Below are 14,133 nucleotides of genomic sequence, written 5' to 3'. Positions count from 1 at the left end.
TAAACATAAGATATACAAAAACAAAACAGAACAAAAAACAGATGGTTGTAAGTGTGGTTTGTCATAACTCCAATTTGTTGTAAGCGGGTGATTACCTGTACGTGGCAGAGGGTAGAGGAATGAAATATAATATGATAAGGCAGGATTTTTCTGCATTTTATTCTTTCAACTTCATCTCTTACTCTATAGCCCACATGACATTCTTATGGTTCCCTGAAATCTCTACAAGGAAAGAAACGGGGTCTGTCCTGTTGACCTCACCGCTTCAGCACCTGTCCGAATGTAAACACATACTAATCATTCCATAAATATTTGATAAATAAATTGAATAAACAGATAAATACCTCCGTCCCTCTAAATTTCTCACTTGTCCTTTTGCTTTGCCTCCGATCTCTACTGCTGCTTCTCCTTCTCTGGGAATTGGGACCATAATTTAAGGACGAGTCCAGTTCCTATTCAGGCTTCACTCTTTTGGTAAGGTTTTCCTGGTCACTCCACAATACCTATTCCCATCTGCTTCTTAAATTCCTCCAACATTTCCACTTACTTGGGGCATTCCCTTGTACTCTGTTTGTTAACGTTTTTTCTTCTCCTAAACATTAATTGAAAATTCCTACAGGTAAGACAATGTGTCTCATACTACTTGCACAAAGCCTGACACATATTTGTTGTTAGCTGCAGTCGAGTCCGTTCCCAACTCATGGCGAACCCATGTGTCACAGAGTAGAACTGCTCTATAGAGTTTTCTTGGCTCTAATCTTTATGCAAGCAGATCACCACACCGTTCTTTCGAGGAGTCACTGGGTGAGTTCGAACCACCAATCTTTAGGTTAGCAGCTGTTTGCAAACCACTTGCACCACGGAGTTTTCACTTGATAAATGCTTCTTGATTTAGCCTTCCTTTGCTCTCAGTAATGCAAGCTGCACAAGAACCTTAAGAAAGAAGGCCATGATTGTGATTATATTTCCAGATAGTTTGATCGTTTTGATTGAATTAAAGAAACTGTTCAGCTAAATTGCTTACTTTTTTTTTTAACAATGGGGATGATTAATATACTGAATTGACTATATAAAATTCAAATGTAACTCAAATTTGCAGTTTTCAGCCATTAACGGGTATACTGTGGGGGCCAGCAAAAATCTTCTTTGGCTACTGACAGCACTCTCAGCCCACATTTTATACAATTTTTGCCTCAAGTTTTGGAATTCCTCCTTGTTTCCTTTATAAAGTAATCACTCCAAGGTATATGCAAGGGTTGGATTGTTACAGCAATGGCAAACTGTGTAATGCAAGTCAGCCAGGAACTTAATTATTCTCCCAATTTCCAAAGGCAATGATGTATCACATTAATACTTTTCCTTGTTTTTCCTACACACTAGTAGCTGAAAGTGAAATTACGTCCTGGTCCCCAGTGTGTCTGCAAAGGTGTCATAAATTACACCTCTGAAACTTTTCAATGGAAGAGCTGTTCTCTCACGTTACTTGCCTGCACAGACCATGGAAAGAATAGCAGAAGCTACACAAACAATGTAGAAAATGCCTTATTCTAAACTTATCTACCCATGCTGTCGAGTCAATTCCGACTCATAGTGACCATACAGGACAGAGCAGAACTGCCCCATAGGGTTTCTGAGGAGCATCTGGTAGATTCGAACTGCCAATCTTTGGTTAGCAAGTGTAACTCTTAACCACTATACCACCAGGGTTTCTAAACTTATCTAAGGGTCACTTTTTAAATTTTGGTATTTTCCTTGAATGAAAACTTATCTAAGGGTCACTTTTTAAATGTTGGTATTTTTCTTGAATGACGTCTATTCTGCAGGGCTGATGGTATTACTAACCGAATTTTCTAATAGTGTTGCCTTAGACTGCGTTCTCTAGAAAAACAAAACCGTTCAAGTATGTATATGTGTGTGTGTGTGTATATATATATATATATATTCGTTGTGTTGTTGTTGTTGTTAGGTGCCGTCGAGTCGGTTCCGACTCATAGCGACCCTTTGCACAACAGAAAGAAATACTGCTCGGTCTTGCGCCATCCTTACAATCGTTGTTATGCTCGAGCTTATTGTTGCAGCCACTGCATCAATCCACCTCTTTGAGGGTCTTCCTCTTTTCCGCTGACCCTGTACTTTGCCAAGCATGATGTCCTTCTCTAGGGACTGATCCCTTCTGACAACGTGTCCAAAGTATGTAAGACGCAGTTTTGCCATCCTTGCTTCTAAGGAGCATTCTGGCTTCACTTCTTCCAAGACAGATTTGTTTGTTCTTTTGGCAGTCCATGGTATATTCAATATTCTTTGCCAATACCACAATTCAAAAGCATCAACTCTTCTTTGGTCTTCCTTATTCACTGTCCAGCTTTCACATGTATATGATGTGATTGAAAATACCATGGCTTGGGTCAGGCACACCTTAGTCTTCAGGGTGACATCTTTGCTCTTCAACACTTTAAAGAGGTCCTTTGCAGCAGATTTGCCCAATGCAATGCATCTTTTGATTTCTTGGCTGCTGCTTCCATGGCTGTTGATTGTGGATCCAAGTAAAATGAAATCCTTGACAACTTTTCTCTGTTTATCATGATGTTGCTTATTGGTCCAGTTGTGAGGATGTTTGTTTTCTTTGTATTGAGGTGTAATCCATACTGAAGGCTGTGGTCTTTGATCTTCACTAGTAAGTGCTTCAGGTCCTCTTCACTTTCAGCAAACAAGGTTGTGTCATCTGCATAATGCAGGTTGTTAATGAGTCTTCCTCCAATCCTGATGCCCCAATCCTCTTCATATAGTCCAGCTTTTTGTATTATTTGCTCAGCATACAGATGAAATAGGTATGGTGAAAGAATGCAAGCCTGAAGCACACCTTTCCTGACTTTAAGCCAATCAGTATCCCCTTGTTCTGTCCGAACAACTGCCTCTTGATCTATGTAAAGGTTCCTCATGAGCACAATTAAGTGTTCTGGAGTTCCCATTCTTTGCAGTGTTATCCATAGTTTGTTATGATCCACACAGTCGAATGCCTTTGCATAGTCAATAAAACACAGGTAAACATCCTTATGGTATTCTCTGCTTTCAGCCAGGATCCATCTGACATCAGCAATGATATCCCTGGTTCCACGTCCTCTTCTGAAACCAGCCTGAACTTCTGGCAGTTGCCTGTCAATATACTGCCACAGCCGTTTCTGTACGATCTTCAGCAAAATTTTGCTTTCGTGTGATATTAATGATATTGTTCTATAATATAGTGGGAAACCGTGGTGGCGTAGTGGTTAAGTGCTACAGCTGCGAACCAATGGGTCAGCAGTTCAAATCTGCCAGGCGCTCCTTGGAAATTCCATAGGGCAGTTCTACTCTGTCCTATAGGGTCGCTATGAGTCAGAATTGACTCAGCGGCACTGGGTTTGGTTTTTTTGGTTTTGTAATATAATGTTAGGTGCCATCATGTCAGTTCTGACTCATAATGACCCTATGCACGTATATGGGGAGACCTGGTGGTGCAGTGGTTAAGAGCCTAGCTCTTAACCAAACCAAATGTCAGCAGTTTGAATTTACCAGCTGCTCCTTGGAAGCCCTATGCTGTAATTCTGCTCCGTCTTATAGGGTCACTATGAGTCAGAATCAAGTCGATTATAATGGTTTTTTTTTTTTTTTTTAATACATATATTTAAAAAAAAAAAAAAAAACCATTGCTGTGGAGTTGATTCTGACTCATAGTGACCCTATAGGACAGAGAACTGCCCCATAGAGTTTCCAAGGAGTGCCTGTTGGATTCGAACTGCCGACACTTTGGTTAGCATCTTTAGCACTTAACCACTACACCCCAGGGTTTCCAAGCAGCATATATATGTATATATATATGTATATATACATAGAGAGAGAGAGAGAGAGAGATTTATCTCGAGGAAATGGCTCATGGGGCTGTAGTAGCCGGCAAGTCCCAAGTCCGTGGGTCAGGCATCAGGCTGGAGGTTTTTCTTGACTCACTTGTCTGCAGGGACTGAGGAACCCGAAATCCACAGATCAGACAGTAGGCTGCTGGCTCACTGATGTGAAGGCTGATGAATCCAAGATCCTCACATAAGGCAGCAGGCTGCTGACCCAAGACCCAAAAACTGGAGATCAGGTGCTGATGAACCGAATGCAGGATCCAGAGAGAGCAAAAGCCAGTGAGCTTGCCAGAAAGTCCACATATATTGGATGCAGGCCACACACCCAAGGCAGCTCCCTTTCAACTGATTGGTTACAGCAGATCCCATCATGGAGGTGATTGCATTATATCAGATCTCATAATGGAGGTGATTACATCATTATATGACCACCAAACTACATCATATCTGCCAAAACACTGAGAATCATGGCCTAGACAATTTGACACACAATCTTAAAGGTCACAGGTATGATATTCCTTATTAGCATATTTAATCAATTTCAATAGTATTCTCAAAATTTCTGAAATTTTGAATGTAATACACCTGGAACTTTGCAACAGTGCCACCACGCAAATCAACATTCCAGCTTTCAGACCCAAGCTTCAAAGGATGCAAATTCCTAGGGCATTTGCTAATGGCATATGAAAAAGGCTAATGTTTCTACAACCAAGGAGTGTAGGTGAGGTGTAATCAACTGAACTGATGATTCTCACTGTATGAGTCAATTCAACCAAGGCTATCAGACTATGGGATCTTAGACGAAATAAGCTCTGAGTGTAGGTCGTACTGGAATTCCTGGGTAGTGCAAACAGTTAACACACTCTGTTGCTAAGTGAAAGGCTGGTAGTTCAAGTCCTCCCAAAGGTACCTTGGAAGAGTAGCCTGCCAATCTACTTCTGAAAAATCGGTCATTGAAAACACTATGAAGCACAGCTCTACTCTGACACACATGGGGTGTTCATGAGTCAGAATTGGCTCAATGGCAACTGGTTGGTAGGCTGCACAATTGTCAAGTAAAACCCTCTAATTGGAAATGTTCTGAACTGGACAAATGGACACAAGGAACCCGGGGTGGAGAGGGGTAGCGTGCTATCATATTGTGGGGATTGCAACCAATGTCACAAAATAGTACGTGTTCTAAATTTTTGAATGAGAAATTAACCTGAGCTGTAAACTTTAACCTAAAGCAAAATAAAATTGAAAAAAAAAAAAAGAATGTTCCTGGAAGCTTAATTCGTACTAGTCCAAAACCGGAAACAATTCAAATGTTCGTCTATAGGTGAATGGGTAAATAAATTTTCTTACATTGACACAATGGATTACTACTCAACAATGAAAAGGAGCAAGCTATTGAAATATGCTACGACATGGATGAATCTCAAAAACATTATGTTGCATAAAGAATTCAGACACAAAAGAGTACATACCATATGATTCCATTTTTAGGAAGTTTGAGATCAGATAAGATTAACCCATGTGGATAGCAATCATAAGAGTGATTGCCTCTGGATGGGGGACGGAAGAACATTGATTGCAAAAGGTTGCAGAGATTATCTGGAGTGACAGTAGCCCACCCTATCTTGATGAAGACGCTGTTTACATGGGTTTTACACATTTGTAAAAACTCATTTTATGACACATTTAAGATCCGTACATTTCATTGTTTGCAAATTATGCCCACATTAAAAAAAACATTTAAAAAAAAAGAAACGCTCTGAGAATTACTCGTTAAAATTGGTAAAGGAGTAGTAGAAGTTTGTAGAAATGCAATCTCTCATGAACACAGAATATTACTAGAGTCTCTAAGGTTGTACATAAATAGCCAGATGAAAAAACAGAATGTTTTTGTATGAGAGGAAAGAAAGAAGGTAGGTAAAGAAAACGAAAGAAAGAGAGAGAGACAGGAAGAGAGGGACACACACACACAGAGAAGATTGATTTGGAGATTTTCTAAAAAGTTAATTCTAGGTATTGAGATTATGCTTTTTTTTTTTTTTTTGGCCTATCTCTGCTTGCTCTTGTATAACCATAGATGACTTACAGGCAAAACATTGTATTTTAAGAAAAACTTTCTCTCTACATAAATGTTCATAGTGCCAGAGTCCTCATCATGCAGTTTTACCAGGAACCCAGGATTTCCCTTTATTTACTTGCTAAAAAAATTGTTATTGATTTCTTTAGTTTCTTTTTCATGAAAAAGTGATTGGAGAATACATTTGAAGTTTATTTTTCCACAGTATTTTACCTGTTGATCTTGCCAGACACATCGACCTTTTATTTCAGATACAAATTGATGATTCAGCTGTGTTACAAATTCTCAGGGTAACGGGAGAACTCTGTAGCTCCTCGTGGGCACTTAAAATCCAGATGTAGAATAAAAGATGAAAAGCTAGAATAACAGTCATTGTTGCTTGTTTGTTCTTTGGTTTTTTGGTTTCTCAATTGAATTACTGGGGGAAAAATTATGGCCAATTAAGAACTAGTTTGTTTGTTTTTTTTTTTTTTTTTTTTGATAGTAAGATGCCTGGGCATGTTAGTAATGAGAAATTGGGCTTCTATTCTCCTATCTTCCAGCTTTTCCATCCAGGCCTGACTGACCTTTGGAAGGTAAATAACACCTCAGTTTCCTCTGGTTTCCCATTAGGAAAAGAGGAATGATAGCTTCCATTTCTTCTGCTCAGGGATCCAATAAAAAGACAATGGATAATAAAAGTGCAAAAGTCCTCTGCATAGTTAACAAGTGATATCATTAGCAGATTTTTGTTGGTTTGTTTTTTGCCTCCAACTATTATTTAGTTCGTGCTGGGCCCTATGCTAGACAATTTGCATATATTATATATTTTTTATTGTAAAAAATACAAATAAAAGCACATTTGCCAATTCAGCATCATTTTTCATGTATACAATTCAGTGGCATCGATTATGTTGTGCAGCCATCGCCAATGTCTGTTGCCAAATTTTCCATCACCATAAACAGATACTCAATGTTTCCTAAACAATGATTCTCCCTGTGCCCTGCCCTCCTGCCCCTGGTAACTACTACTAAACTCTGATCTTGATATGGTTGTTGCTGTTGTTCAGTGCCATTGAACTGGCTCCGCCTCAGAGCAACCTTATGTATAAAGAAAGGAACGTTGCCCAGTCCATCACCACTTTACAGTTGTCACAATATTTGAGCCCATTGTTGTAGCTACTATGTCAGTCTTTTCCTTGAAGGTTTTTCTCGTTTCTCACTCTCTCTACTTTACCAAGCACGATGTCCTTCTCCAGCAATTGGTCCCTCCTGATGATGTGTCCAAAGTCTTACCATCCTTGCTTCTTAGGAGCATTCTGACTGTACATCAACCGTCTGTCAGTTTATCGTACTGTGGTAGCTCACATGTTGCTGTGATAGTACAAACTATGCTACCAGTATTTCAAATACCAGCATGGTCAATGTAGTGACAGGGTTCAGCAGAGCTTCCAGATTAAGACAGACTAGGAAGAAAGGCCTGGTCATTTATTTCCAAAAATTAGTCAATGAAAACTTAACAAATAACAATAGAACATTATCTGATACAGTGCTGGAAGATGAGCCCCTCAGGTTAGAAGACACTCAGACTACAACTGGAGAAGAGCTGATGTCTATACATTTGCCTATTCTAAGAATTTTATGTTAGTGAGATCATACAGTATCTGTCTTTTTGTGATTGACTTACTTCACTCAGCCTGTTTTTAAGGTTTATACATGTTGTAGCATGTGTCAGGTCTTCATTTCTCTTTATGGCTGAGTAGTATTTTCTTAATCTTTAAATCAGCCATATAAAGTAGTTGTATTGTCTTTTTAGAGTTATAAGTAAGTATAACCTATTCAGTTTACGGGAATCCTGGTGGAGTAGTGGTTAAGTGCTACGGGTGCTAACCAAGAGGTTGTCAGTGTGAATCTGCCAGGCGCTCCTTGGAAACTCTATGGGGCAGTTCTACTCTGTCCTCTGGGGTCGCTATGAGTTGGAATCGACTCGACGGCAGTGGGTTTTTTCGGTTTATATTCAGTTTATGCATCCCCAAACATCTGCTCATTTGCCATGCTGTCTAGCTGGAGTTACTAAAGCAATAGCTTGTGCTGCCTCCCGCATCATGGAGCTGGGTCTCTGCTGCTTGCTGTGCTAGATACTCCCAGCCCCAGACGCACAACATGAAAAGCTCACCCCATGCCCAGGGGCTTCCCTGTTGCCACTGAGGCCTGAGCTGCTCTCACATGCATACGTCAAGGAGTTCAAGTCTTACGTGACAAACCTTGACCAATGTGAGAAGGGAATCAGAAAATACATTTTTCGCTTTTCCTGTCTATTCTCCACACTGTTGGGAGTCACAAGAGCTTCATTCAGCTTCTCCGAAGACATCCTGAGACACAAAGCTGTCAGCTTGTCACAAAGCTGTGGCCAGCTTCATAATTTATTTCCTGTTCTTTGTTCTCCTTTCCTGGCCTTGCTTTCCTTTTGCCTCACTTCTGCTACCTTGGGATTACACCCTCATGAAGCATTAGCACTTAAACTTTTGCTTCAGGTTTTGTCTTCCAGAAAACCCTGGCCAAGAGCAAAAACCATCACTAACAGGTTTTAAAGAGAATCCCAGAGCATAGTCAAAGAATCTCTTTGGGAGAGTACCACAAAAGACAAGAAACCATACGTTCAGGAGAATGTCTTTCAGATGACTGTCTCGCATAACTAATAATATATTATGTTTATACAAAATAATATTAAAGAGTAAGAATGATAGCAATCAGACTCAGAAATCCACGAGTATCTTTGTGTTAGAGTGGCTTATGTTTATGCTACAGTAATAAACCAACCTAAAATCTCAGTCACTTAAAAGATACAAATGTTTTTTTTTTTTCCTTCTTCAGGCAATTCTCCAGAGCAGCCATCACCCAAGTGGTGATTAAATGATTCAGGCTGTTTCAATCCTGAGCCTCAGTCATCTCACCTATTCCTTCCTCGACAATGAAGGAAGAGAGAGAGAGAGAGAGAACTGGAAAAATCGTGCAAGCATTGTTCACTGCCTTGCCTCATACGGGTCCCATGTGACTTTTAGTCAGATGGCTTTTGCCAGCTGCAAGGAAACTGGTAAGAGAAGTCTTCAGTGGTCCTAGAAACATGACAATGTCTACCGTAACCTGTTTGTAACATACACATATTTGGTGTCTACTGCTTGTGAATATTTTATATAAAAAAAGGAAATCTGTTTACCTGAGATATAATAAAATCAAAACCTGAAATGTTCATCAGAGCCCTCTGATATTACTTAATGTAGTAATCTCCTACAGGGGTCAGAATTAATTCACATTAATTCACCCCATGGGCCTTGGTCTCAATCTGTAAATAGGACATTGGATTAGATGACATTGGTGAGCATCCCTTCCAGATCTCCATTCCATTTTTTTTTTTTTTTTTTTTTTTTTGCCTCAATTGCAGTAGAAGCCATTGAAATCCTCAAAAGAGATGGTCTAAGTTTTTTTCGATCAATCCTTTACTGCCTCAATCCTGAAATAGGCAGGAGCTGTCAGTCTGGGATTTGAACTGGAGGATACTGCTTGCGCCTATTTCAGGATTGAGAATGCTGAGGTCGCACCTACGTGAGTTTCACGCTGTGTTACAGCAAGTGATTGAATGTCAAAGAAAGAGTTAGTGCATGACTCCTAACACAGAAAATGGCGCACTAAATTTTGTCATTTTCCCCACTGTTTTATTATCCTTACCTGTTGAGAGAAAAGTGATTAAGCAGTGAGTGTTAGCTTTACTTGCAGAGTTAGAAGAAACAGTGCGTGCTGGCGGAACAGCTCCTGGTCTATGATTAGCTAATGAAGCGGAGGAGCAAGGGTGTAAGAAATAACAACAGCAGCAAAAACTAGGACATAGGGAGAACTCTCACATTCCCATTAGGATGAGAAGGCAGACTTGCTAGGTAGAATTTCATAAGACACACATGATTTTCATCTTCTCTTTCCTTTTTCTTACCACGAGTCACGATCTCTGCCCTCAAGTCGTTGTCATTAGCTGCTGTCAGGTCAGCACCTGACTCACGGTGACCCCATACACAATGGAATGAAACCCTCCGAGGTGGGGCACCATGCTCAATTGCACAATGGACCATTATGACCCATAGGGTTTCCATTGGCTGATTTTCAGAAGTAAATCGCCAGGCCTTTCTTCCTAGCCTGTCTTAGTCTGGGAGTTCCACTGAAATCTGTTGAGAATCATAGCAGCACACAAACCTCCACTAAGAGACAGGTGGTGTCTGTGTACCAGGTTCTTTGGCTGGGGAACAAACCCAAGGCTCCTGCATGTTAGGTGAGAATTCTGCCACTGAAGCACCATTGCCCTCCTGACCTCAAGGGAACCCTTTTATGACCATGGTTCAAACCTTGCACCATAAAGCACAATGTACACAGTCAGAATATGGCCATTCTGCACAAAGCCTTAGTCTGATTCCTAGTTTCCTGTTACAAGATGGTACCCACTACAGCACTTATTATTAGTGCATTTATTGCACTATGCCTATGCTTTTCTAGGTGAGTTAAATAGAATCAGTTGTCATTGTGATATGTCTACATTTCAGACCACACAATATTAATGTGCTTAACATAGAATTATCCAACCTGGGTGATACTAGAGCAAAAGCAAGCCTATTCTAAGTAAGAATTACATTATATTTTGAGTTCAACAGTTACGGTTTTTGTGGAGTGAGCAAGGAGCACATTAGAAGAAGGGAGAGATCCGATATTACAGACACTTAGTTGTGATGGGCTCTGTGGAGAAACAGAAAATTAAAGAGGTCTTTGAAGGCTGGAATGGAAGGTATTTGGCAAATCCAGGCAGGGGAAACACTGCAGACACAGAGAAGGGCAGGCATAAAGGTATGCAATTAGAAAATTGAGGTGTCTCCACAATGAAGGAGGGCAGGAACTGAATGAAGGCCGTAAAATTGAATTGAGTGGTAAGAAGATTAGTATGGGAGAACAGAGAAGAATGGGTCGAGAAATCGGGATGCCAAGAATAACTAGAATGACTGGAGGAAAGAGCGGGAGAGCCAGTCTTGGTGCTTTGGTCACACTACCAATCTGTATGGTGCTATTTCCTTGTGTGTACAGTTTTAAGTACTGATTCTCAAATGACTTCTTTTCTTCTACTTTCTTGGGAGTTATGGGTCTCTAAATTCTGTGGCTAGTGTTTGTGTCATTTGAAATTTTGATTAGACTCCAAAGAGTTACCAAGAAGTCCTCGATTTAGAAGAATTTGATATAAGGATTTGAATTTTTTATTTTTCACCTACAGCATTATAGGAGTTATAAAGAGAAGGGACACCGGAAACAGCCTGCATAGGGCCTTGGCTCCTTCATCCAAGAAAGCAAGGATAATACTACTTCCTTAGAATGTTGTCGAAAGATTAAAGGAGAGTCTGGCCCACTGTGAGCATTATCTGTATTGTTAACCTCATTATTTGTTGCAATAACCTAGGCCCGTTTTTAACCATATTTTCTGCTAGTGTGCCAAGTGTTATTTGCTGGGATGCCTCCTATGATCAGGCTCCGGGTTAGGCATTTTCACATTGTTATCTGTTTAATCCACTTCATACAAGCTCTGAGAAAATACCTACTTTTCACAGACCCCAAATAGAGTTCTTTTCGCGGAGCAAATAACTTGCTCCGTTCACTTGATCTTGTAACAAATCAAGTACCATGTAAAAGTAGGCCTTGTAACATTAGAGGAACATTTCAGCTGAGATCATGAAGGCCAGTTTTATGGAGCAGGGAGATCTATTTACAACATGCTTTCTTAAAGTCATATTGCATAAAGTCTGGATTTGGAATCACAGCTCCAAAGGGGTCCTTGAAGAGGTTGTTAGTAAATAAAGCTTCTAGCCTAAAACAGAACCACCTGAGATGGAAGAAAAATCTCTCCTGCTTTTAAATATCATCAGAAAAGATTTTCAAACCACCTTTCATAACCTATTGCAAAATTGGTGTCTCAGAATACCCAAAATACCTTTATTATAAGTTAAATTATCCTACAAGATCTACTTCCTGTTTTCCTTTCTTCTGTGGAAACAAAACCAATTTATACCCTTTGTAATAATAAAAATTCTACAATTATTTAATCACCTCCTTTTCTTAGATTAAATAACTACCAGCTTCTATTGACGAATTTTGTAACAACAGAATAATAGGTTCTCAACTTAGACATTTTGCTGTAATGTTGAAAATGCCCAGTCCACTCTGATAATAATTTGCATCTCTCTGATACTAGTAAATTTAATTATATATTAATGTTTTTATTTAATGTTGATTATGTCATAATTTTCTTCATGATTTTTATATCATTTTGTTTTTGTGTGATCTAATTTATCTTGTGATTTCTTTCATTCCTTCATGGGGAGTAACCAAACTCCATCTATAATTTTTATTTTTTCCTTTTTTTTTTATTGTACTTTAGATGAATGTTTACAGAACAAACTAGCTTTTCATTAAACAATTAGTACATGTATTGTTTTGTGGCATTGGTTGCCAACCCCACCACATGTCAACACTCTCCCCTTCTCAACTTTGAGCTCCCTGTTATCGGTTTTCCTGTCCCCTCCAGCCTTCTCTTCCTTGTCTCTAGGCTGTTGCGCCCATTTAGTCTCATTTTGTTTTATAGTCCTGCCTAATCTTTGGCTGAAGATTGAACCTCAGGAGTGACTTGAGTACTGAGCTAAAAGTATGTCTGGGGGCCATACTCTTAGGGTTTCTCCAGTCTATATCGAACCAGTAAGTCTGGTCTTTTGTGTGTGTGTGTGTGTGTGTGTGTGTGAGAGAGAGAGAGAGAGAGAGTTAGAATTTTGTTCTCCATTTTTCAGGACGCTTTATTTTGATCCCTGTCAGAGCAGTGGGTGGTGGTAGCTGGGTGCCATCTAGTTGTGCTGGACTCAGTCTGGTGGAGGCTATGGTAGTTGTGGTCCGTTTGTCCTTTGGATTAATCTTTCCCTTGTGTCTTTGGTTTTCTTCATTTTCCCTTGCTCCAGATGGGGTGGAGTATCTCAGATGGTCATACACAAGCTTTTAAGAACCCAGATGCTACTCGACAAAGTAGGACAGAGAACATTTTCTTAATGAACTATGCTATGCCAATTGAGCTAGATGTTCCCAGAGACCATGATCCCCACAGCCGTCAGCCCAATAATATGGTCCCTCAGGGAGTTTGGATGTGTCTATAGAGCTTCCCTGACCTTGCCTTGGATAAATTGTGCTGGCTTCCCCAGTATTGTGTACTGTGTTACCCTTCACCAAAGTTAACACTTCTTTGCCTATTTAGTGTTTTTCCATCCCCACCCCTCCTCTCCTTGTAACCATCAATGATTGTTTCTTTTTGTATATAGACCTTTTCACGAGTTTTTATAGTAGTGGTCTCACATTATATTTGTCCTTTTGTAATTGACTTATTTCAGCCATAATGCCCTCCAGATTCATCCATGCTGTGAGATGCTTTGCAGATTCATCATTGTTCTTTATCCATTATGTGTATGTACCATAGTCTGTTTATTCATCATCTGTTGATGGGTATCTAGATTGTTTCCATATTTTTGCTACTGTGAACGATGCTAAAATGAACATGGGTGTGCATATGTCTATTCGTGTGACAACTCTTATTTCTCTAGGGTATGTTCCTAGGAATGAGATTCCTGGATCATATGGTATTTCTAATTCAAGCTTTTTATGGAAGTGCCATATCTTTTCCATCTATACTTTTTCACTTTAAAAATTTCAGCATTTATATTTAATTCTTTTAATGCTCATGTTTATTTTTGGTTTTGTTTTGGCGTGTTGCTTGAGGTTTTCCAAGAAGTCAACGTATTTCCCACAATTCTACAATATTTTGTTTTAAATGTTAAGTTCTCACATAGACCAGAGTCTGCTTCATGGAAAAATATTATTTTCAACTGGTCTCTGGGTCTATTTTATACAAGTTGTATAAAATAGAATGGGGTTAGATAAATATTTAACATACAGAGTAATATTTTATAATAAACAGGGAGAAATAGTTTGGAAACTTTGTCACAGAAGAGAAGGATGATATTTTCTTTCCCTCATGCTACAACTTTTTATTATGGGTATCATGTTGTTTTCTCATTTATTCAATAGCGTGTATGACTGTCATTGGCCCCGTCATTTGCCTTCCTACTGGCCATCTCT

Source organism: Elephas maximus, chromosome 3 (genome assembly GCF_024166365.1).
Source record: "Elephas maximus indicus isolate mEleMax1 chromosome 3, mEleMax1 primary haplotype, whole genome shotgun sequence".
In the NCBI taxonomy this organism is placed as follows: domain Eukaryota; kingdom Metazoa; phylum Chordata; class Mammalia; order Proboscidea; family Elephantidae; genus Elephas; species Elephas maximus.
The sequence above is the reverse complement of the archived record's forward strand: the minus strand, read 5'-3'. Positions refer to the sequence as shown.